The 26,406-nt window shown below is 39.8% G+C and overlaps 1 protein-coding gene across 1 annotated transcript in view; it reads right to left on the bottom strand.

Moving 5' to 3' along the window:
- The window catches only part of CNTN3 (contactin 3), a 337,742-nt gene that overhangs the window by 259,696 nt on the left and 51,640 nt on the right, over positions 1-26,406 (bottom strand). The gene's annotated exons all lie outside the window — the stretch shown is intronic.

Consider the following 26,406-nt stretch of genomic DNA (forward strand, 5'->3'; position numbering starts at 1 on the left):
ACAGTAGAACACTCAATTATTAATGGATAAAAGTTTGCTGGGTTTTGTATTATGAGTGTTCTAGAACTTCTATTAACTCACTATCATGGAATACAGCCATAATACCATCACAGTCAACTAATAAATAAGTTTAAGGGTTTGATGCGACCTCACAGTATAATGGTTAGCACTCGGGACTCTGATGCGACCACACATCCCTGCCAGATCAGATATCAGGTAGCATCTACTTCCCTTGTTTTCATTCACAATCATCATCTGAAATGTAGGTGATCTAGTCTGCATACCAGACCTCTTCCCTGCTGGAACCGAATGGGCAGGGAATGAAATCTACATGAGCATTGGACTCCTAAGTCCAAGATTCTTGACAACACACGCATTCTCCATACAGTTCACATACGTTCAGCAGGAAGGAGAGGGGAACTAATAACATGCCCAAGTCTGATGGTATCTTCCCAGTTCTGTGTTTACAGTGGTACAGTCAGCAAACACAGCAAATGCCAGCCAGAAGTCATCTCATGCTCCCAAGGACCCCTACAGCACCTGATTTTCTTTCCTTTATTCTCAACATTTTCAACACCTTCCATTACAGTTATTTTGACTATGGCTTCCTTTTCCAACTAAACTAAGATCTGCTAAAACAAAAACAAAAACAAAAACAAAACAAAAACAAAAATAAAAACAAACAAACCAGTAATTTATAACCTGCTATAGGTTAAGGCCCCCTCCAAGAATTAGCCAAACCTATGGATTCACCTACCTCCCTACCTGAATACAAACAGACTGATACAACTTTTGTACACAATTGCTTTACTACAGTGAAAAATAATTTCTTTCACACAGATATGATATATATATGCAGATGTTCAAATATGCATGTGAATGTATACTATTTAGAGATTAATTTCTTTGTTCATGCAGAGATGAATAGAGACTATCAAAATAGAATTAAATATAAATTATACACAGAGGAAAAAAATCTGTTAAAAATATTCAGAGAAGGCTACTGTTGAAGGCTTGACAAAGAAGCTGAAAGTATGAAGTTGCTTTTGGTATGGTGAGGCATGTCATCTCTGACATCCAGTTAATTTTTCCTTTGGTTTTTCAGCAATCAGTGTACACAGGCAGAAACAGAACCAGAGTCACATTGTACGTACATCGAGTTGATGAGTCAGTGCCGTAAAAACGCTGCTGGAACACTCTGAGCTGCCTTGTGTTGATTTCAGAGCCTCTTTACTTTGTCCTCAACTCAAAGACATCTTCTCTGGCAACTCAAAGAGATCTCCCTGTCCTCAATTCAAAGAGATTTGCACTGATGATATGTCAGGAAAAATTACATATCCTTTTTTCAATTGGTTCCACTGCCTTCAGCCAAATGTGTGCTGAAGGGAAAAGACACAGCCTCCAAAACATGCCAACCCATTTCCTCCTTCAAAAGATGAGACAAAAATGTCAACCCTTCTTAAATATACTCCAAAGAGGGCTTAACTTCAATATTCTTGCTTTATGTTTACCTCAAATGAGCAGAGCCATTTCCAGGGCATGCTATTATACAGGTATCTCTCTACCAATGAATGGGTGACTAGTTGACATGCAACGCTGACCCTTGCTCTATGTTCAGGACAATACTTTTGTTTTGGAACAAGTCTGAATTAAAAAAAAAAAAAAAGTGGGATTTTCTCATGCAATCTTCACCCTGAAAAAGAGATTGTCTCATGTTTCTCTAATACAATCAGACCTAAGTTGCTCTTTTGGAATTTTTTTTTTTTGTAATACCTCTGTTGAAAGGAACCTTGCCAGGGAACCTGGGTGGCTCAGTCTGTTGAGCATCTGCTCTTGGTTTTGGCTCAGGTCATGATCTTGGGGTGGTGGGTTCAAGCCCCATGTTGGGCTGGATGCTCAGTGCAGCATCTGCTTGGCATTTTCTCCTTCCTTCTGCTCTGCCCCCCACCCCTGCTCACACACATGCTCTCTCTCTCTCTCTAAATTAAAAAAGAAGAAGAAGAAGGGGTGCCTGGATGGTTCAATTGGTTAAGCATCTGCCTTTGGCTCAGGTCCTGGTATCAAGTTCCTCATCAGGCTTCCTGCTCAGTGGGGAGTCTGCTTCTCCCTCTCCTTGCCCCATGCTGGTGGCTCTCTCTCCCTATCTCTCGGTCTTTCTGGAATAAATAAATAAAATCCTTAAAAAAGGGAAGGGAAAGGAAAGGAAGGGAAGAGAAGGGAAAGGAAAGGAAAGGAAAAGAGAAAGGAGAAAAGAAAGAAAAGATCCGTGCCCTAATTAAGGGACTTAGACTTTGGGGTCTCACCACATTTAGTGATAATGGGAAAACTAAACAATAAGCAAGTTCTATGACATATTTTTATCCTTGACATTTTCCAAATTAAACAGGAACAAAATGAACAAAGACAAATTTCCATAATTATAAATGCTGCATGAGTCTTCTTCCTTCTTATTAAATGGGAAATTATTGTAGACCTCATGACACGGTGATGAGAAACAACGTACCTTTCCTAAGTCTGCATAACAACATTCCCTGCCATCATGTTTACTTAGAATTTTAAAATAGCTTAATAACAATATGATGGAAATGTTTTTCTACAAAGACAATTTTCAAACTTTCAGAAAGGAAAATGAATAGTAATATAATAACCACTGCCTTTTACTGAGTGTTATTTCTCAAGTACTCTTCCATACATTAACCCATTTCATCCTCAGAATAATTCATAAACATTCATTCTATTATCACCCCCGTTCTTCAGATAAAGAGACACACAGATCAGTCAAAATATTTACCTCCCCAAAAAAGGATGACAGGTGCTGTGTATTTTCTATACAAATTTTTTCACATAATAGGTGTGAAATGGAATGCTTAGGCAATAGGACCATTAGGGAACCATAAAGTATGAGCTGATATTGTATATATTTTTAAAACTCTGTATTAATATAATAGGCAATTGAAGTCAGCTCATTAAGTTGTAGCACATTAAATTTCATTAAGTTTTTAAGAAATTAAATTTCTTCTATCAAGGGAAAGGACAGGGCTATTTAAATAAACAATTCTTCTGCTTGATTTCAAGCTTATACACTGTGATAAAACACCATCCCTGTTGCAGTCATGAATTAAGAAGAATTTAGCAACGCTATTTAGGATTAAATCAAGATATCTCCAAGACACACTAAGTCACAAACATTAGGTATAAAACAGTGTTTGTGAAGTAGGATACTTTTTGTATGGGACAAAAATCATCTATCTATATACGTTTGTAAGCACGGAGAATAGCTTGAAAGGGTATGTGAAAACCGAAGAGAGCAGTTTCTGGGAGGAACTGTGCAGTTGGGAACAGGGACTAGAGGAATAAAATATTTTTACATTATTATATGTTATTATATATTTTAAATTTTCTTCAGTGTACGTATATTGATTGCTTAATACAAAATATATAAATATAAAACATTAATAAACAATTTTAAAAGAAAAAATATTACTTCATTTCTAACATGGTCAAAAACGTGTAAATAATTTTACTGTCAGAATCAAGTAGAAAAAGGAAAAAGGGAGTTGAAAAGTACTAGAAAGCACCTTTCAGCATTCCCAGCAAGGCCATTCTATTTCTTCCCTCATAATTTTGGATGAATGAGAACATTCACTGAGTGCCTACAGCATGTCAGGGACAGACACAGAGAAGATATTTTAAAGTAAAATATCATCTTTGCCCTCAAGAAGCATGCTGGTCCATAAAAAGATTCTGGAGTGGAGAAAAGAAGTCTGCAACAGGATGTTAACATGAAGTTCCTTCGGTCACCCAGACACCATAGGGATCACATCCCAAGTGAAAGGGAGGTTCCAGAACAGAATGGGGAACAACTTTTCAAAGGAGATACCGCAAAACCATTTGTCTGACTCTGAGACCCCTGTTCCCATGAGAGGTTTCAGGAGACTAAGTGAAGGCTTTGAAAAATGTTTCTTTGAAGAGAATTCTGGTAAGTCCCATCCCCTTGGGGGCAGGAAGAAGGGTACTTCTTTGCAACTCTGCTTTAATGACTCCAGAGAGAGCTGCACTCGGGGAATGCCGGGGTCTAGGACCACACTGGAGAGTAAGAGCAGGCTGAAGCGGAACAGAAGATGCAATGTGGGAAGGAAATGGATCTTAAGAGAGGACAAGAGCAGAGTGGCTGGCATTTCCTGGGGGCCAGATACACACTGAGAGTAGACGGGGAAAGGCAGTGCCACATGTTCCAAGTAGGAGAAGCACCTGACTGGGAGGAGGAGACCTGCCAGAGGGAAGCTACCTTACCTCTGGGCTTCCGGCGGCTGAGGAAGTAGGAGATGACAAGTTCGGGTGGGCGTGTATCACCACAGAGACCTGAAGGAGGAACATATCCAAAGTTTGGGGATCTCTAAAGAACCCAGGAAAGAACCAATCAAAGAAAACAGCAGTTCTACATTACTGGCGAGTGTCAAGTGCCATGATCTTAAATCACTCTAATGAAATCCATCAAGTACCAGGGGTTGGCCTTTTTCTTCTCTTCCCTTGTACAACACTAGGCCAAACTGGAATCAGCAAATTAAGGGGAGGGGGTAAGGACATGCCAGGTAAGAAGGGAAGCCAAAGAATTCTTTCTCTAACTGCTGACTTCCCCTCTCCAACAGCTGAGCGCTGGAGGGAGATTAGTTTTGTCTCCAAATTAAGTTCTAAGTTTTACTATTACACAGGACTGGGCACTTTAATTTTTTAATCAAAATTACATCTGATATCTAAGCATCATCAAAAGTACAGTGTATAGGGCTACTCGGGTTTTTCATGCAGGGGCAGAAGAGGATTCTACAGAAAGAATCTAAGGGGAAAATGAGAGACAACAAAGCTGCTTCCGGTCCCAGCTCATGAGCTGTTACCTTTTCAATGTACAGTTATAGACAAGAAGTATGACCAACAGTTAGGAAATGAGGACAATTCACATGACATACTAGAACAGGTGGCATCCGAGGTAATTCTTAAATTAAAAAGGGCTTACCTAGGAGACATGGAAGAAGAGAGGTATGGGAGGACATAATAACACCAGCAAATCCCAGCATAGTAAGTGATTCATCGTAGCGAATAAAATGATTCAGGGAACATCCAGAAAGCACTGGGCTGAGAGACGGAGAAGCCCAACGTTTACGATGTGAGCAGAGGAAGAAGAACTCCTCGAGGAGAGAAAAGGACAGTTAAGAGGCACAGGGCAGCCCATAGATGGACGGCATTATAAAAGCAGAGTACATGCAGACTGCATGGATTTGCAAGGGAGTGATGGAGAATATCTCCAACACTGATTGCCTGGGGCTGGGAGAGTGAATCCACAGGGACTGTAAGTGGGAGGAAGGGTTCTTTCCACGGTGATGGAAGTTTTCTAAAGTTGGGTCATGGCAATGGTTGTGCAAGTCTGTAAACTTACTAAAATTTGCTGAATTGTACACATAACATGAGTAAATTTTATGGTACGTAAATTTGACCTCACTAAAGCTAATTTTAAAATATACACAAATAGGGAGAGAGAGAAGGAGAACAAGAAAGAACGAGAGAGAGAGACTGTGAATCAAGACCTTCCACATGCCTTTGGCCATGTTATCGCGCCAGGCTCAGTGCGGTCCTGGTGAAGCTTTAGCTACATTGTGGAGGGCAGAACCGTAAAACTAGAGGGCAAGGAAGTGGCCACAGCAACAATCAGCTGCTCTTTCAATAATTTAGAATGAGAGAGAAGGGATAGTGGTTGGAGACGGGCGGAGGGTCGATGGAGAGTCAATGAAAGCTATTTTTAAGTTGGAAAATTCTTGAGCATATTTAGAAACTGAGGGGAAGAACTGAAAATATAGGAAGGAAAAGGTGTGTTTTTCTAGAGGAGACACTCTTCTTGGAGTTTACTTGCACGGTTTTGATTCTGCCTCAGCCAAAAATCACATGAGCAAGACTGAAGGTATACGGTGACAGGGAAAGAGAAGAGATTCACCACTATTCAGTAGCTAAAAGAGAAAAGAGGGACTCTGGGGTGGAGAGGTCTTGTTGTGTACTATCCCAGCCTGGGCTCTGAATCAGTGTCTTCAAACCTTCAAAGATACACTGAAGCCTTTCCAGGGACCAAGTGCTCACCACGTTCTGTCTCCCTATGGTTGTACTGTCACTTTCATAGTTAATTTAATACAGAAACTACGGTTTGATCTCGAGGGGTCACTCCCTTTAAGGGGTCTCTCCATTTGGAGTTCTAAAAACCAACTGCGCCACATCACACTTCCTTCTTTTACATCGCAAACTACTCATGCAGCAATTTGAGTACGCATTCTACATAAACATTCTCAAAACACTCAAACACTTACAAAGACTAGCAATTAGATATGATACTAGTATGGCACTTTGGAGAATCCCTTGATCTACAAGAATCCCAAACCATCATATTGGCACAATGGGTTCTAGGGAGATATGAATGGCAAATCCTCACTACTTAATGTGTGCCAGGCAAGGTTCTAAGAGCTTTATAATTGTCAGTACTACGGGGCACCTGGGTGGCTCAGGGGGTTAAGCCTCTGCCTTCGGCTCAGGTCATGATCTCAGGGTCCTGGGATCAAGCCCCGAGTCGGGTTCTCTGCTCAGCGGGGAGCCTGCTTCCTCCTCTCTCTCTGCCTGGCTCTCTGCCTTGTGATCTCTCTCTCTCTCTCTCTGTCAAGTGAATAAATAAAATCTTAAAAAAAAAAAAAAGTCAACACTTGTACTATAACCATCCCCATTTTACAGATGAGGTTACTAAAATAGATAAAGGTTAATAACATGTCCAATTTCAGATAAATGACCCTGCCTAAGTCTGCATTTCTAAACTAATCCCTAGTTGTTATGTTGCTTAATCTGTAATTGGTTTACCCTAAAACATGAGTAGAATGTGGTTCTTGGAAGCTTTAGCTCTCTGACCCAAAGTTAGCTAGGCATACATACCAGATATGTCAGGCTCTAGGATAGTCGCCCTCAACTGGAGCGATTATGCCCCTCAATGGACATTTGCTGATGTCTGAGGAGGTTTTTGGTTTTCGTAACTGGGGTGGAAAGTCTATGGATACACTATTGGCATCTAGAGGGTAGGGGCCAAGGAGGGGAGTCACTAAATAGTCTACAATATACAAAATAGTCCCCCATAACCAAGAATCATCCACCCACAAATATAAACTGTGTCAACATGAGAAAACCAACCCGAGAGCAGTTTGGTATCAGAAGACCCCCCAAAACCAGCTTCTGTCAGCCTAGCTACTTATTGTTCACCTCTTTACAGAAGAAAGGCCACACTTCAACCTTTGTGTGTTCTGCTCTCAGACAACCAGGAGCCTCAGCTGAAAACACAACAGAGACCATGGTGGCCTACTCTGTAAAAATAACTTTTTATTATGAAAAATTCTAATCACATACAAAGTAAACAAAATAGGGTAATGAATTCCCATATACTCATGATTCAACTTCAACAAATACCAGTACTCTGACCTTCTTGTTCTGTCTATAGCTCCACTCACCCCGCCCCCATTTGATTATGATTGTTTAGTTACTTTAGGTATAATTGGCATACACAAGAACAGTTGCAATTTTAATACAGAATTTTGAATAATTATTTTTATTGTAAAGTAAAGCAAAGATCTTTCCATTGTAAGGTAAAATATGAATCCAAAGAAAAATGTATGGCTCCATGAATCATTATTAGGAAATGATGATTTGTACTGCGGCCCCATTTCAACAAGTGTCTTGTCTCACTGGATCTATCAGGAATGGCTTCCCTGATATCTAGCTTCTAAGTCAGTGTTTCCCAAACTTCGGGTTATGGTTCACTTGGGAGAGTACACACTGATTTTTTTTGTTTGTGTGTGTGTGTGTGTGTGTGTTTGGAGACTAATGAAAGAAGAGAAAATAATGATCACATGTACTGAATTTAGTAAGGGTTAGTACTGTTTTGCACAAGGATACTATGGAAATACAATGTTTTAAGTAGTGAGGCCTGAAATAACCATTATTTCTTACTATGAATGGAGGTTAAGAATAGCTTAAAATCATGAGAGGCAGAAGGAACTGTGCTTCAATATGGACGATATGTGTATATTCTATGTGTGCACGTATATATAAATATGTGGCATAAACATGCATCTATGTGTGTACACATACACACACATACCAGGTTCTATAACCGTAGGCAAGTAACTTGTTATTTAAACCTCTTTTGTTCTCAAATTCTACATCTGTAAAATTGGGGCAGTAAAGATGTACATAATTGGTTTATTGTAAGGATTAAGTAAGATTGTGATTATATGCTGAGCCAATTCCTTGGTATTCAAGACCTAACAGTTGCTGCTATTATTTCAAAGAAATTAAACGTAATTGACAACTTGACCAGAGAGAAATCAAAGACTTGAAGTACTAACTCAAACATAGGTCTCTAACTCATTTTAAGGAGATATTAACTGCTTACATCTTGTTCTGTTTAACTGTGTTTTTTAAAGTTGCTTTATCACAATGAAAGGAGTGATTCTGACACCTTTTAGAAATGCTAATCGTGGCTATGAATAGTTATCTGCTTAGAATTCACACCTATTAGGGGCTGCATCTAGGTGTATAAAACATCCACTCTATCAACACACAAGTGTAAATCTAAATTGAGGCAAACTGTGATAGCAGCTTGAATTTATACCCACAGCAATTTCAGCTGAAGACATGGGGAGGAAAAGTACCCTTGGGTCCCTCCCCCACCACAACAAGCCTCTATTTTTTTTCACACAAATAAATAATTGTTCTGATGAAGCCCATACTCCACAACGGTGATAGGGGGTGAAAGGATCCTCAAACTAACTGCCCATATGGAATAATCTGGAATGTACATAAGGACGGGTGGAGATGAGTGCAGCAGCGTGTGTGCCCATCTACCTCAGCCTTGAAGGCAGTCCACATGGTGCGATGCAAGCCCAGGGCTGCCAGACACTCTGATTTTTTGGAAGATGCTGGACCTACAGAGTTTTATAGATGTTCCTGTTTCCAAACATTTCAAACTAATAAAAATACAATTTCAAAACATTGGGTGTTGACCAAACAAAATATGTCTGCCATTCAGATGCAATCCATCTAAAAATCTCTGACCGAAATGCACTTTTCTGCTTAAAAATTTTAAAAAACATAATTGATCACTCTCCTGTTCCTGAGGAAATATAACACACTGTATATTAGAAACACTTCAGTATTTTTTCTAATCCTAAATACAATTCCCCAGGCTCCTGGGTGGCTCAGCGGGGAGCCTGCTTCCCCCTCTCTCTCTGCCTGCCTCTCTGCCTACTGGTGCTCTCTCTCTCTCTCTCTCTGTCAAATAAATAAATAAATAAATAAAATCTTTCTTAAAAAAATAAAAATACAATTTCCTTATTGTACACTCTAATTAACATTGTATATGAACTAACTGGAATTAAAATAAACACTTAAAAAATAAAACATACAATTTCTTTTGAAAAAAATTTGTTTTGGGGCACCTGTGTGGCTCAGTCAACAGCTCAGGTCATGATCTCAGGGTCAAGAGATTGAGCCCCGTGTCGGGCTCGACAATGAGCATGAAACCTGCTTGAGATTCTCTCTCTCCCTCTGCCCCATGCCCTCACTGCTTACATGCTCGCTCTCTCTCTCTCTCTCAAAAATAAATACATAAATAATTGATTGACTGATGGATTATTTATTTTATTTTTTCACTGGGCGAAGTGTGACAATGAAAGAGAGGATGAATCCTTCCCATGTGTCAAAGGAGAAAATATCTATTAAGCAGAAAGTATTCCACTGTATTCAATGAAATGGTTCTCATCCACCCACTAATGAGCTGATGTCCAAGAACCAAAATTTTGCAACCAAGGATCAGAGGGCAGCAAAGACGGTGCCCACACGGGAGATACCTCAGTTCTGTGTACACAGGCTGCCTCATGCCGCAAGGGGCCTCTCTTCTCGCCCCCAGCGTGCCACATGGGTATCAGCATTTTCGATGCATGCCCCATGTAAAATATTAGGAAAGCATTTGTTAACTGTTGGCAGGAAAAATTTGAAGACCTGGATGTAGACCATGAGGTGCAACTAAAAGTTAACACCTTTCAGTTCACACGACAGTAATCTATGTGCTTTCATTTTCCCGCACAGACAGATTTAGGGAGTGGAACTGAATTTACCAAAAAAGCTACAGATAGATTTACAGGTAAAGGCCCAACACTGAATACCAGCGCTGCTTCTTCCGCAGCCAGAATTCTGCCTGAAAACATTTATGACAAATATGCTAATAATGGATGCTGTGGTTTCTGGTTGGCTTTAAGTGCAGATTTTGCTTCCTTCTGGCTTCTCTAGACCCTCCAGATAAAGGACCACTATGTGGATATTTGAGCTTCCATTTAATTTTCTAGGACCAGAGAAAGTTCCTTCGCCGGGGCTTCACATTCCAGAATAACAAGTGATACTTCCCACAAATACATAATTGAATTTTCCTCATATACTCAAAATATGAGGACATTAAAGAACCAGGCAGACAGGAGAAGTTAGTGGAGAGTGCCTGGTGGGAAGGGTGTGGAGCTGCCCACCGCCCATCCAGTGAAAAGGATCAGCTGGTTCTCCCTTCCAGAGAGTAGCCACTAACCTTTTTGTTCTCAGGTTGGCAACTCCTTTTCCTTTTTAAACACAGAATGGCCCTAACAAAACTTGCCTTAGACAAGATGTGGCCTGCAGGCTGGCAGTTGGAGGTTTCTAAATGCAGTTACAGGTGAGGAACAACAGAACAACAATAATAATCAAAAAACCCCTTTTTCAAATAAAGATAAGCTCTCCCATGCTCACTTTCTGCTGGGCCATTTCCGTGCGCATCCCCACTGTCTGCCCAAGAGCCTGTCATGGGGCTTGGCTCCCAGCAGACGCTCTAAACAATATTTGCTGAATGAATGAACAGCACACTTAGGGAGGTAGTTGCCACACTTGGCTCCGTATCAGAGCATCTGGGGGAAATTTGCAAAAACGCTGATCCCCCGGTCCCACTGCATCATAATTTCCAGGCACCAGGCCCAGAACGGTTGTTGTTGTTTTGTTGTTGTTGTTTTAAACTTTCCAGAGTAATTCTGCTGCAGGGTCACTGATGCGTTCCCAAGCACTGGCTAGGACACAGTGAGCTTCTAAGTTCCAGCTCTAGGTGTCAGTAACAAGTCCGCAAGATGTCTTCACCTCTGGGGCTGTTATAAAATTTTTAATGTGGGTTTAGTTTCCCTGCATCTCCTCCTTCTGTGATTCTTTGTTCACAGGGAAAGAGGAGGCAGGATGGAAAGTTCCAAGTTGTTCCCCCAATGCACGGGATGTTTCCCAAAAACCACTAAGAAGATTCAACAAAAGCCTCAGCTAGAAACACATTTAGAGAGAAGGAAGAATTTCCTTCAAGACAAAAAAAACATGTTTCCCAGCTAGGGAGACATGGGGGTTCTGGAAGTCCACAGAGAAGCAGCACGGCTGAAGAGAAGAGCGGTTCCTCGGTGTTTCCCAGAAAGGTGGACTCGGGAAAGATTCCAAGATGGAAGCAGGGACAAGAGCCTGACAGGAAGGGACACATGGAGACAACCTGGAAGAATGTGCCTTCTATGCAGCCCACCCTTCCAAGTCTTCTTATTATCACCCACTTCACACTCCACTGGCTCCATGAAGACTGGGAAATGTAACACGACACCTGGGGAGGAGGAATGGGTGTCTGCCACTTCAAACAAACAAACAAACAAACTTAAACTGAATTACAAAACTATAGGAGGCAGGTTTACTTGTACCCTAAGAGCTGGTGGGTTACTATTCTAACCTCTAATACCCCGCTACAGCAAGGCTTTTTATACAAACTTGGGGTGATCCTGAGTTGAAAGGATTTTGTGCAGATTAATTAGTAACTGTTTGCGAAACACTTTGGTGGGTGCAATAAGGATTCGCTTTATTTTGGTTATATAATCCACTCATTTTACAGTTTGAAAGCAGAGTGATTAAAGTTTGATCACAAGCTAAGAAAGCCGAGAACGCTGAACTTCACTTAAAATTCTCTCCCCGTGTATTCCTCCCGAGCCCAATTACTTCCAGGGTCAGACATCTATCATTTTATGTAGCAAAACTGGTGCTTGGAAACATATGAGATACATTCTGATTTATCATAATAAAAATATTCTTGTTTAATGTTCATTTTGGAGACAATCTAGGTTACTGGAGCATGTATATTTGAATAATGTTTATTATCATGTGGGCATTCTGAGGACTGAAGTGTTTTTATAATATAAGGAGGTATGGACATTCATGTCCTTGGTAGGTGGTATGTATTTTTTGTGAAATGCTCTTCCCTGAGGTAGCAATGGAGGAAAGAAATCAAAAACAAAGCTGCTGGCTCTATGGGGACTAATAACTAAAAGTCTGGAAATTGCTGAAGATTTGCAGCCACAACCCAAGCCCTCTCTTCACCAGAGTCTAGGCTGATACTGAGTTCAGGCACACACTGCCTAGCTATGGCCATTATGCACAGCTCTGCCCATTCTGATCGGGCAGTATCATGCCCCTTCTTAAACATTCTGAATATCACCTTTGTTACCTTTCCAAAAAATAGTTTAGTGGGCTTTTCATATTGTACAGGACTGTATAAATGGTCTTTCTCCAATATTTTAAAAAGAAAGCCCCACTATGATATTTTCCTCTCGGCACATGGTGTCCCATGGACACAGACCTGACATAAGTGAGTACATACCTCACCCAGGATGGAAGATGAGAATGAGATTCAACTATTTCAAGTGTCTTTTTGGGCAGGAGTGTCACTTTGAAATTTCAGGACTCGATTTATTGTATTTAGTGCCAAATACCGGTGCTAAAAATGTTTCTCTTAAAGTACTAAAAGGCAAATGCTGATAGTAATTCCTGTCTTTTATTGACTATCATGTGCTTGGCACGGAGTTCATTTAATCCTCCCAAGGGCCCTATGAGGGGAGTGCTAAGACTCCGGCCACCTACAGAGAAGCAAAGGAAGGCTTAGAGAGGGAGAAGTAAGCTGCCCATTTTCACCCAGCTTACGAAGAATGGTCTGGAGTCTACACCAATGCAATCCTGGGACTCAGGCTGCTTTATTTCCACCGCCCATAACATCCATGGGCTCCCTTCACCAGCTTAAAACATCCAATCCTTCTGAGATGGAACAAAAAAATAACAATTTAATACAATGTCATCTAGGCAGTCCCTACACAGCTTCTACTGTGGAGCTCTGATGCTGCTTTTTTGTTAGGTACTGGTTATCATTTCTTCTTCTTTGTACAATTGAGTTCACGGACACGTTTGTACCATCCTTGTTCCTTTGAGCCTCTGAGGAGGAGACGGAGTGGGCAGGTGAAGAACTAAGACTGCAAGAAGTAGGATTAAAAATAATACGTTGGTACAACAAAAAGGCCTTTCCTATCTTCTAACATAAAGGCATTATTTCCCATGTCCACACTGTATCTGTTCAGAAAGTAGGCGCCATTTGCTAAGAAGAGGTGAAGGCACGACCTGGCAGAGAGCCTTGCAGATCAGCACACACAAAATCCAGACCTGCATGACCTGTCATGCAGCATGTTCTATTAGGGAAGTTGGGCTTCTTCAAGGTTACCACTCCAGGGGACAATGTTTCTAAGAACTCGGAAAGTGCATAGTTAGCAAAACACTTCCCCCTTCCAGGCCTGGCAGCCATCCATGCTCACAGAAGCATACACTTGAAACAAAAAGCCAGCCGCTCCACAGACACCGGGATTCCTCTATGGCTTCTACTTCTGTTTAGACATTTTCCCGAGATTTTCAAAGATTTTTCTCATCTGTCTTTCAGCAGAAAGGAGTGGGGTAACATGGAAATGTGTGAACAGACAAAGAGTAAGAAACAGGTTTAGATTCTCAAGTTTGGGGGCTTTCCTTGTGTCCTGCTTAACAGTTAATAGTTCTCTTTCCACCATAGGAGTTTCTGTGAACACTGACTCGGTTATAAATGATGCATTGGTCTGACTTTGGCTCTCAGCATGTTTCCTGTACTGCTCTTTTCCTTATGTGTGCCCTGTTTCTCCGAGCAGATGGTCACTGAAGTCTGATGAACATTTATTATATGCCACTCTCCATACAAAGTGCTTTACATGGATTCCATCTACTCACCTTCATGTGGACAGATAGGGTAAGCACCGACTCTTACGTCGGGGAATCCAACTTTGAGTTTTGATGAATCTGAGTTTGGGAGATGAAGCAATTTGCACATGGCTCTTATGTGCCACAGCCGGCAAAGAGCTCAACAGCTCCACCTCCCTCTCCTTATACACCACTTCCTACCTGTTAAAGACTTTCTCCTGCTTCCCTGTACCCAAACGACATCATTAATCCCACGTTAACCGGTATGCAAAGGGTAAATCATACAGCCAAGTAGTATCCCTGAATCAAACAATATTAAGTGATCATCTATTTTATGTGCGTACATATACATACACACTCACATACATACGCACATACATGTCTATATACACGCACCTATGAAGGTGGTATGTTCTATTTATATGTTTGTAATCATACTCTACAGATTATTCTATATTTTTCCACTTAAAATATTTCAAACTTTTGGTTTTAATAACACAAATCCATTGTGTAAAACAGAATAAGCCAAAAAGAAGAATAATTAAACACTACCAAAAATGTCACAATATAGATAAAAATAATTGGCAGAAATTGAGAAGTTAGCCTATCAAGTGTTGCTGAGTCGGTGAAACAAAAAGAACTTTTATGTACTTTGTTGAAATATAGGTTCAGATTAACTGCTTTGGACAAAAATGTGTATCATTTGGTATATGAAGGCACCTAGGTTTGTCTCCTAGGTACCCACAGTGGAAAACCTCCTGCACCTGTACAACATTTAACATGTCCAACAATAAACCTAGTAGCATGACAGGTAATAGCAAAACAGAAAACAAACCCGGAGCCTGGGTGGCTCGGTGGGTTAAGCCTCTGCCTTTGGCTTGCGTCATGATCTCAAGAGTCCTGGGATGAGCCCGGCATAGGGCTCTCTGCTCAGCAGGGGGCCTGCTTCCCACCCACCCCCACCCCTGCCTGCCTCTCTGCCTGTCAAATAAACAAATAAAATCTTAAAAAAAACAAAAACAGAAAACAAACCAATATCCTTCAATGACTGTGTATTCAGTCAATGGAATACTACAAAACAGAAAGGACTGACAGAAATACAGTTTTACATATACACATAACTAAATCTCAAAATACATCAAATGAAAAAATAAACTGCGGAAGAAGAGAATATAATACCATTTACATGAAATCCAAAAAAATAAGTAAATAAATAAAACTTAAGAGTTGTACAGAGTTACTTGAACACATTATCAACACCAAAAAAAAAAAAAAAAGGCAGGAAAATGATAAATGTACAATTCAAATGGTACCAACCCCTACAATAAGGACTGGGACAGGAATAGAGAAAAACATAAAATAGCCTTCAAAGCCACTGATAATATTCTATTTCACAAGTTGTGTAGGGGGCTCATGAGCGTTCATTCTATTGTCCTTTATAAATTATGGATGGGCAACGTGGATTCTTTGTATGCATGAAATGTTCCACTATAAAAGCAAATATTAGATTTTTAAAAATCTTATTTATTTATTTATTTATTTATTTATTTATTAGAGAGAGAGGGAGAGTGAGCACACAAGCAGGGGGAGCGGGAGAAGGAGGAGCAGGATTGCTGCTGAGCACAGACCCCAACAGGGGGCTCAAGACCAAGACCCTGGGATCCTGCCCTGAACTGAAAGCTGATGCCCAACGGAATGACCACCCAGGCACCCTGAGACTGTTTTTCTTTTCCTAAACTCTATAAAGCTGGAGACTAGAACAAAGAGTTCACGTAGAATATGATGGCATATTCGTTTTGCTACATGTCAACTCTCACCACTTGGTTGTAGCTTTCTATAAAACTATGTGAAAAAGGATGCTCAGATCAAATCAGAGTTCTGCAGAGAGCAGTCCCATGCCTGCGTGCCAGTGTTCGCTGTGGGTGCAAGAAGACAGTGCTTCAGGGCCATGGGTTTCACCATTGTTGGTGCGGGACGCATGCTGGTGCATTCAGCTATAACTGTGGTATCTTCCAGCCTCCTTTGGGACAACTTAAACACTAAAACATGAATTTCATCCCATAAAATGAGAAACAGCCAAAGCTTTGGAAAAGAGATGTATTTAAACAATTTGTGATTTAGGAAAGTTAAGCTAGTGGCCACTGGAAAAATTGAAAGAAGGTAAATCAAGCCATTAAAATAGTGGATGATGGGGCCCCTGGGTGACTCAGTTGTTTAAGCATCTGCTTTCAGCTCGGGTCATGATCCCAGTCCTGGAATTGAGTCCTACACTGGCCTCCTTGCTCACTGGGGAGCCTGCTTCTTCCTCTGTCCCCCCAGCAACTTGTGTGGTCTCCCCCACTTTCCCCTCAATACATAAATAAATTTAAAAAAATAAAATAAAATCAAGTAGTAGTAGATTACTACTGGGAGATTTTTCAAAACCCATACGTTTTTGCGCTGTCTAAGCAAAATCTGAGGCTTGGCAATGTATGTATTTGAAAAAGTTTTTTTTTTTTTTTTAAAGATTTTATTTATTTGACAGAAAGAGATCACAAGTAGGCAGAGAGGGAGGCAGAGAGAGTGGGGGAAGCAGGCTCCCCACTGAGCAGAGAGCCTGATGCGGGGCTCAATCCCAGGACCCTGAGATCATGACCTGAGCCCGAAGGCAGATGCTTAACCCACTGAGCCACCCAGGCGCCCCTGAAAAAGTTCTTAACACAATCTGTTCCACATAACTATTTGAGAATCACTAAGTGAGTTATTAACTACTCAGCTAAAATGCACTAAGTAGTATAACATGATGAGTCAGAAATAATGAATGTCATCAGACATGACTCAGCAATGATCACAGGGTCTTGAATATAGCTAATGGCATAAATTTATCAGACACATTGCTTCAATACTGTTTAAAAGATTCACTAATTTTGATCCTATTTATTCTTTTCTACTTTTACAACTGAAAAGGCTCTCTTATGACTTCATATTTTCTTCATAATATAAAAAGTACTGATTAATAAATTTTCAGGGTTTTTTCTTTTAAAAAATTAAGAATGGCTGTTTCCCAAATTTACCTAACAGTTAAAAAAACACAGTGTGTTAAATTTCAAAATATTCAACAGGCAGAAAGTAAATGAAATGTGTGGAAAACTGAGACATGAGTAATCAAGATAAAAGAGAATGCGAAAATATGCAGGCATTTAAGACAACAATATGACCAGAAAAAAAAAAATAAGGCTGAAAACTAGCATATACTTTATTACTTAGGAATGATAATCTCTGGTGGTATCAGATCTTCTGTTACCACTTCACAAATGATGTAGCCAAGCTAAGGCTGTTGGATTTAATGCTCCAGGTAACGCGCTGCTTATGACACTTACCATAGGTTTTCTACAAAAAGGGGGTTAAAGTGAAAATACCCTGAGATTCAATATGGAGAAAGATAAATATGCATTCATAAGAAACATGAATATAAGCTAAAATATTTTCCAAGTAAAATGATACAAACTAATTAAGTAGAATATTACAGGAAATACCATAATTATACCTTCAATATTGTTTTCAAAATTTACCTAGAAGATATTTATATTTTATATACAGATATTAATTTATGTCCCTCCCCCAAGAAAAACCTAAGGTGCACTTTGATCACAGGAACTGCACAAACATGAGCATTACATAATCAAACCTGTAAGTAAGTTCCCCATGATTAACTTCATGATGACCTCACAGCCCCCCATTTCATACTGAGGTCACAGAAATGCCAAAGCTGGGTAGAAAAACAGAGACAGTATAGGAATAGGAAAGGAAACTGGACAGATCAGTGATTTTGTAACCATCTAACTAAGTCGTTAAATTCAGAGTTTTTCCAGTGGAGGGGTATCTGGGTGGATCAGTGACTTAAGCAACTGATTTTGGCTCAGGTCATAATCTCAGGGTCCTGGGATCTAGCCCTGCATCCTCGAATCTTGGGGTTCCTGCTCAGCAGGGCATCTGCTTGTCCCTCTGTCCCTCTCCCCGCTCGTGCTCTCTCTCTCTGATAGTTGAATAAAATCTTTAAAAAAAAAAAAAAAAAGTTTTTCCAGTGGAAATGAAGGTCAAGTACAAAGACTGCTAAAAGAACACAGAAAAAAAATTACTACTTCTTTGCAGGTGATTTTTAATCATATTTGACTGACAAGTTCAGGTTAAACTTTCAATTTGCAATGGTGGAATTTGTAGAGTCATCGAGGATAAATTAATCAGAAACTCCAGGAATGCAAGAGTCAGAAAGAACACAGACTGATTTTTCTATATTGATCAGAGACCACAGGCAGAAAATAAATTGGGAAAAGTGACATGGGAAGTCAAGCTGGCACTGAAAGGGGAAAGGCATTATTAGAATTTCTTCTCAATAAATTATGATATGAATTCACAACCTTATGATATAATAATATATATTGAATAGCTCAAGAATATTACATATCTGACTTTGAGAAACTTTAAAGTTTAAAGGAGCCTTTATTCTTTCTCAGATTGTATTGTCAAACTCTTCACTGAACATACATAAAAATGTTCTGCTTTTAAGTAGTATTTACAATATAATTTTATGAGCACTCAAAATTATTTAACGATGCAAAGATATCTTCTTTTTATCCAAGCACTGTTATTTACCAGTACATAAACTTTCTAAGGTTTACAGTACTGAATATAGACCGTCTCCTTCCCTAAAATAAAGACCATATGAATGCTTCCAGAAAGACATGGCATTAACTCTCTCCTTCAGAATCCTTTAAGCTCCTTATTTAAAAAGCCAATTATAGAGCCCCTTCCTCCCTGGGATTAATTGAATGAGAACATCAGTGTGAGATCAAGGAATCTACATTTTTAAGAGATAGCCTAGGTGATTCTCTGGTACAGTGAAGTTGAGAAGTAATGGAAAAATCTTTTTAAAAACAATTCTGAGGCAGAGAACAAAAAAACCTTCAAAAAACTGACATCAGTATTCCAAAACAACACGTACAATATAAGGAAAGTTCCAGCAGGCAGGTGTAGGGATGTGTGTCCTGCAGGGCTACTGTTTCAATACCTGCTAGTTAATTCACAGCAATCAGCCGCTATTATCCCCACCTGAAATTAGAAATGTCTATAATTTGCTTTAAATTTTTCAAAATAGAAAGCTATCCTTATAATTTCTCTAATCTCTGATGGGATGACTATTTAGGATCTTCAATCCTGTCAAAATAATTTTCTGAATGAAGATATGTATGCTGAGTGACCGCTCCCATACTCAACCCTTTAGGGCTTTGTGAAAATTATCCTTTTGGAACCCCCACTACTCTCCTTAATATTTTAATAACTCTAAATCTATTTGGTATCAGTTTTACCAGATTCAAATTCCACCATGTCTGAAGTGTTCATAAAATCCATCTGTCTATTCACAAGCATTAATGTAAGCATTTTAGTTATACATTCTCAGATCTAGTAGCTACCTTAATTTAGACTCTAAGTTCATTAAGATCAAAGGTCCTCAGGTCAAGGACTGTAAGTTCATTAAGGCAAGGCAATTAAAGTCACAGCCTTTTATTTAAATTGTATTACAAGAACAAGTTCTTGATCCTTTTTCCCAATAAAATATCTTTTTTTTTTAAGATTTTATTTATTTATTTGGCACAAGGGGGAGAAGCACAAGCAGGGGGAGTAGCAGGCAGAGGAAGAAGCAGGCTCTCCACTAAGCAAAGAGCACGATGTAGGTCTCGATCCCTGCACCCTGGGATCATGACCTGAGCTGAAGGCAGGCAATTAACCAACTGAGCAACCCAGGCATCCCAGAACATACAGAATCTTTAAATACAAAACTCACTTTCTTAGGGATACTCTGATATTCTGTGATAAGAAGCAAATGATGTTATTATTATTTTTTAAAGATTTTATTTATTTATTTGACAGAGATCACAAGTAGGCAGAGAGGCAGGCAGAGAGAGAGAGGTGGAAGCAGGCTCCCCGCTGAGCAGAGAGCCCGATGTGGGGCTCGATCCCAGGACCCTGGGATCATGACCTGAGCTGAAGGCAGAGGCTTTAACCCACTGAGCCACCCAGGCGCCCCAGAAGCAAATGATATTAATTCGTTGAGCTGTTACTAAAAAATACTTTGATAATATTTTTTAAATGTGACCATTTAGATCACATCGATACAGCTGTCTTAATTATAGCAGCCTTTATGTTCTGTACCCTCCTCAGGCGATAAAAGGCAGAGTTGAGAACTGGGTCTAATCTCTAATATCAATCACTCAACTACATCATCTCTTAATAACTCTTTATTTATTTTCCTTTTTCTAAAGTAGGCTCCACACCCCGCATGAAGCCCAAGACAACCCTTGGATTCATGACCCTGAGATCAAGACCTGAGCTGAGATCAAGAGATGCTTAGCCAACAAGAGCTACCCAGGTGCCCCTCCTAGTAACTTTTTAAAGTTCTTGATCTGGGGTGCCTGGGTGGCTCAGTGGGCTGAGCCTCTGCCTTTGGCTCAGGTCATGATCTCAGGGTTCTGGAATCGAGCCCCACATCTGGCTTTCTCCTCAGCGGGGAGCCTGCTTCCCACCCACGCCCCCGCCTGCCTCTCTGCCTACTTGTGATCTCTCTCTCTCTCTCTCAAATAAATAAATAAAATCTTTAAAAATAATAATAATAAAAAATAAAGTTCTTGATCTGGGGTAATGCGTAGGTGGCTCAGTCAGTTAAGCATCTGACTCCTGATTTCCACTCAGGTCATGATCTCAGGGTTGGGATATCCAGCCCTGTGTTGGGCTCTGCACTGGGCATGGAGCCTAAAATTTTCTCTCTCCCTCTCCCTCTGCCTCCCTGCCCCCACCAATATAAAAATAAAGTTCTTGATTTGGTTTCATTTCTTGAAACTTAGAACAATCAATGTATATCCACAATCTCAGGCACCCAAAATAATTTTTTAATCCCTTTACTTTGTTTTCTTTTATTTTATTTAAATTTTACTGATTTAGTATAATTAATTTTTCTTTTACTATCTCTTTTCTGCATTTCACTCCTTTCCCCATATATACACATCACTCTATCATTTCCACCCCACTTAATACAGGTTGACAAGCCAATAGAACAGGTATCCTTCCATAGTTTCCCCCTTTTTTATTAATTTAACTGTATTTAAACACACATACATTCACACAAACATATTAATACACAAATATATACATACCTAAAGTGTTTGTCACTGATTTGCAAAATTTACAGACACTGTTTTCTTTCTGCAATTTGCTATTCTTATTCAGAAACACCCAATAAAAATTTCTCCAAGCCAACTGTCATGGCTCTAACACATCATTCTTTTTTTTTTGAGAGAGAGAGAGCATGTGAAGCAGGATGTTGGGGGAGAGGAGAGAGAGAGAGAATCTTTTAAGCGGGCTCCACACCCAGCATGGGGCTTGATGCGGGGCTTGGTGCAGGGCTTGATCTCAGGACCGAGGCTCATGACCTGAGCCAAAATTAAGAGTTGGACACTTGAGAGACAGAGCCACCCAGGTTCCCAAGAATGATATAAATATCATTCTTAACAGTCACACAGTTGACCCTTGAAACCATGGGTTTGAACTATACAGGATGACTTACAGGCAATTTGTTGGATAAATACAATTTAGTACTGTACATGTATTTTCTCTTATAATTTTCTTAATATTTTTTCTCCAGCTTCCTTTACTGTAAGAATATAGTACGTGATACATATAACATACACAATATGTGTTAATCGACTATTTACATTATCATTAAGGATTCTGGTCAACAGTAGTCTATTAGTAGTTAAGTTTGCGGGGAGTCAAAACTTATATGCAGTTTTTTTTTTTTTTTTTAGATTTTATTTATTTGTCAGAGAGAGAGAGGGAGAGAGAGCGAGCACAGGCAGACAGAATGGCAGGCAGAGGCAGAGGGAGAAGCAGGTTCCCTGACGAGCAAGGAGCCCGATGTGGGACTCGATCCCAGGACGCTGGGATCATGACCTGGGCCGAAGGCAGCCGCTTAACCAACTGAGCCACCCAGGCATCCCTTATATGCAGATTTTTGACTATGTGGGAAGGTTCAGTGCCCTTAATCCCTACGTTGTTCATGGTGAACTATATAATACACTATAAGTAGATGCACTGAAGTGTTTTCAACCCTGTCTAAACTCTTTAACACACACACACACACACACACACACACACAATATTTCACTTCTATGGAATAGATTCTCAGGAATGAAAATATATGTAATGTATAATTTTTAAAACAAGAGTACCAGATTGCTTTATAAAAAAGGATGAAACAATTTATATTTTTACTTGAAAAACAAATGCCCTTTTTACTTTTGCCATGACTTCAAGAACTTTGAGCATCCCTTCATATATTTGCTAACTCCCTGGTTTCACTTTTCTTGAATTACCTGTTTGTTTCTTTATTCCTTTTTCTTTGAGCTATTTATACAGAAATAAAATTAACAAATGTTAAGAGTAAGAAATCTTTGTGTATTATGGATATTAACTCTTTGCCTCTTATCTACTTGCAAATTTTCTTCACCATATTTTCTACTGATTCTCTCTGTGGTAATACTTTCTATGTAATAATTTTTGAGTTTCCATAGATAATAGGTCTATATTTTCTTTATATTTCTTGGTTGCTATCTTAAGAATGTTTTCCCCACTATTAAGCACATAGCTTCTTAAATGTCCTGCTAAGATAGTTTGCATATTTAAATCCTTCACCCATACAGAATTTATTTTAACAAACACACTGTAAGGTAAGGGCCTAATCTCAACTTTATTCCAGATGGACGGCCATTCGTGCCAGCACCACTTCTTAAATGAATCATCTATTTACCTCTAAACTGAAATGCCATCTTTGGTATACATTAAATTTCACATATACTAGGATCTATTTCTAGATTCTATATACTAGAGTATGCCAATCTGTCTCTTCTTATGCCAAATCATGCAGATTTGGTTATAGTACGTTTACAGAAATAATGGAGATCAAAGGCACCCTTGCATATTTTTTAAGTTTTGATCTTAGTGGTTGGCCATTTAAACTCATACATGTTGGTTTTAATCGTCTTTTGTATAGATGCTTTGTCCTATCTAAACACTTTGTATTTCTATTTTACCTACATATTGAACAAGGAATAACAGCTGATACTTAGTAGAGAGTTTTTCAGTATATATTTATTATGGTCATATGATTTTTCCAAACTAATTTGTTGACCCTTATGACACAGTGAAATAGTCTTATGTTCCTGAAATAAACCTTCTTTGGTCAGAGTTATCCTCTTAATACACTGCTGAATTCCAATTGTTAATATTTTAGTTAGAATTTTACATTTTAGTTAGAATTATCTTTCCTAAAATCACATGTATATAGCTCATTTCCTTCTTATATACCATATCATTCTGGCATTAAAATCATGTAGACTTCATATTAGAAACTGCTGAACTTTCAATGTTTTTCTAGAGCACTCACTAAGGATAGCCAATTGCACACATTTAGGATCTTGCTCCAGGAATATGATAACCCTTCCACCCATGGACATAACATAGTCTCAAGGGACCTAAACAAGGTGGACATTCTGAACACCATGATGTTATACTAATAACAGTGTGTTAATCAGACCAAATGAGCAACATATGGCAAGGATACTAGAGGTCTTGATATAAAACATGTGTTCCAGAAAGTGGGAAGAGAACCCTACCTACATCCAGTGGTTGGCCTTTTTTTATTTCTCTAGGTCCAGTGATATGAAGTGTATGAGGACATTTCCACCAAAGTAAAGGACAGATTAGTGCATTATCAACCCTCCCGACCCTCCACCCCACCCCCTGCCAACACACACACACACAAAATCACCAGTTAGGTCTCTTTCTCTTTGAACAAGTCTCTGACCTGTTACCTGGATGATACAAAGATTTCTAGTTTTCAGTGGGTCCAGAGCTAGAAAAGACTATAGCAGACAAAGGCACGAGTGCAAGCTGCCCTTCACCGAGGGCCATATGAGCTGGCAGATGATGAGGTTTGGACAGTATCAGTGGTGGGTAAATGCACTATAAAGTTTCTGGCAAGTTCCAGCAAGAGAATCACAACGTTTCCCCTCAGGGTCCTGGAGCAAGGACATGCCTTCTGCAGTGGAAAATTATACACCATTTGAAAAACAGCTCCTGCAGAGCTCCTATGCCCTAGAAAAGAGAGATGCCTAATCATGGGACATTATATAACCATTCTGACAGAACTGTCCATCATAACCTGGTTGAGTCAGACCCTCCAAGTCACAGGGTCAGGCTGGCACAGCAGAAATCCATCAGAACATGGAGGTGGTATTTCTGGAATGAAGCATAAAGCAGGGCCTGACTAGCCAGCAGTTCATGTGTGTGTATGTCAAAAATAAACCTGTGTCCAACCAGAGGAGATCTCTGAGAGACAGCCATGAAGGCAAATATTCGAGCGTCCATTTTCTGTTAAAATGGAAGTATCTCAAGGTCAGAATATACCAGGAGTGAAAGGCAGGGATTCATAGCTTGGCTAGTTGGTCAGGAGCCTAAAATAGGAAAGGAGAGTAGATCAGGGACACCATGACCTGTGAAACAAAAATGTGAAAAGAAATACAGGAGTGGGCACAAAAGGTGAAGACCTTAGTATTCCAAGGACTACACCCCCAGAGAGGTGGCCAATAGCCTAATAAGGCAGAAGAGTTCACCAGTTATCAGTGAGCTTTTGTCATCAACTCCCACAGCACTGGGCGAAGGGGTGTAAGATGGGGCAGCAGCACAGATGGGGGCCTTGGATGGGGCCCTAGAGCAGAGTCTCCCCGCTCACCAAAGCTGTGCCCTTTACTATCAAGAGACCAACACTGAGCCCCAAATACAGCTGTGTCCATAAAGAAACCACAAGCAACTTGATAATAATTTGCTTACAGCAAACTTCCTCCATCCTGGAAAAGTCCAGGAATTTGCCTTGACAGAAACTGATCTATATTCCAGGCATAGGTTTGCCTCATTTGCCCATGGGTCTTAACTAGCACCATTACAGAAGGGCTTCTGGATCATCTAACATGAGATCACAGATAACAGCACATCTGATCAAACACCTGACTTGACAGCAATGGAGACGCTAAGTGGGTAGACCTGGAACATATGCCACTTGTCCTAACACACTTCATACTACAAAGAAGCCATTGGCCCGAGAAAGTGCTATGATGATCGGTTGCCTTAACAGACTTAATTTTTTGAGAAGTTTTAGGCTCAAAGCCACACTGAGAAGAAAATATAGAGACATCCTATAGACTCTCTGCCTTCAGACCCACACAGCCGCCCTAACGTTCAACATCTCTCACCGAGGGTACAGGGGTCACAACCAACAAACCTACACTGACACACCATTATCACTCAAAGTCCATGGTTTACCTTGGGGTTCACTCTCGGTGTACATTCAATGAGTTTGCGCAAATATTTAATGACATGTACGCACCATCACAGTACCACACACAATAGTTTTGCTGCCCTAAAAATTCTCTGTGCTAAGTCTATTCATCTCTCCCTTCCGTTAACCTCCTTAAAAATCGACTTATTGTCTCCACAGTTTTGTCTTTTCTAGAATGTCATGTAGCCTTTTCAGACGGGCTTCTTTCACTTTGTAGTATGCATTGGAAGATCCTCCATGTCTTTTCATGACATGAAATAGCTCGTTTCTTTTGAGACCTGAATAAAATTTCACTGACTATACATGCTACAATTTATTCATCCATCCACCTATGAAAGGACACTTTAGCTGTGTCACTATTCTGGCGACTATGAATAAGCTGCCATGAACATCTGTGTGTAAGTTTTTGTGTAAGTGTACAACTCCTTGGGGTAACTACCAAGGAGAACAACTGCTGGATCGTATGGTAGAAGTATGTTTACTCTAGTAATAAACTGACAAACCCCCTACCAAGGTGACCGTACCATTTGCCATTCCTACCAGCAATGAATGAGTTAATGTTGTTACACATCCTTGCCAGTACTTGGTATTATCAGTGTCCTGGATTTTGGCCACTAATACATGTACAGTGGGATCCCACAGTTATTGTCATTTGTATCTCCCTGAAGACATATAATGTTGAACATCATTTTATGCACTTTTGTGCCATCTGTAGATCTCCCTTGAGTGTCTATTAAGATCTTTGGCTCATTTTTTAATCAGATTGTTCAGGTTCTTATTGTTGAATTTTAAGTGTTTGTATATTTTGGATAACAGTTTTTGGTAAATATTCG

Source organism: Lontra canadensis, unplaced genomic scaffold (assembly GCF_010015895.1).
Source record: "Lontra canadensis isolate GAN:19392208 unplaced genomic scaffold, GSC_riverotter_1.0 scaffold34, whole genome shotgun sequence".
NCBI classification, from domain to species: domain Eukaryota; kingdom Metazoa; phylum Chordata; class Mammalia; order Carnivora; family Mustelidae; genus Lontra; species Lontra canadensis.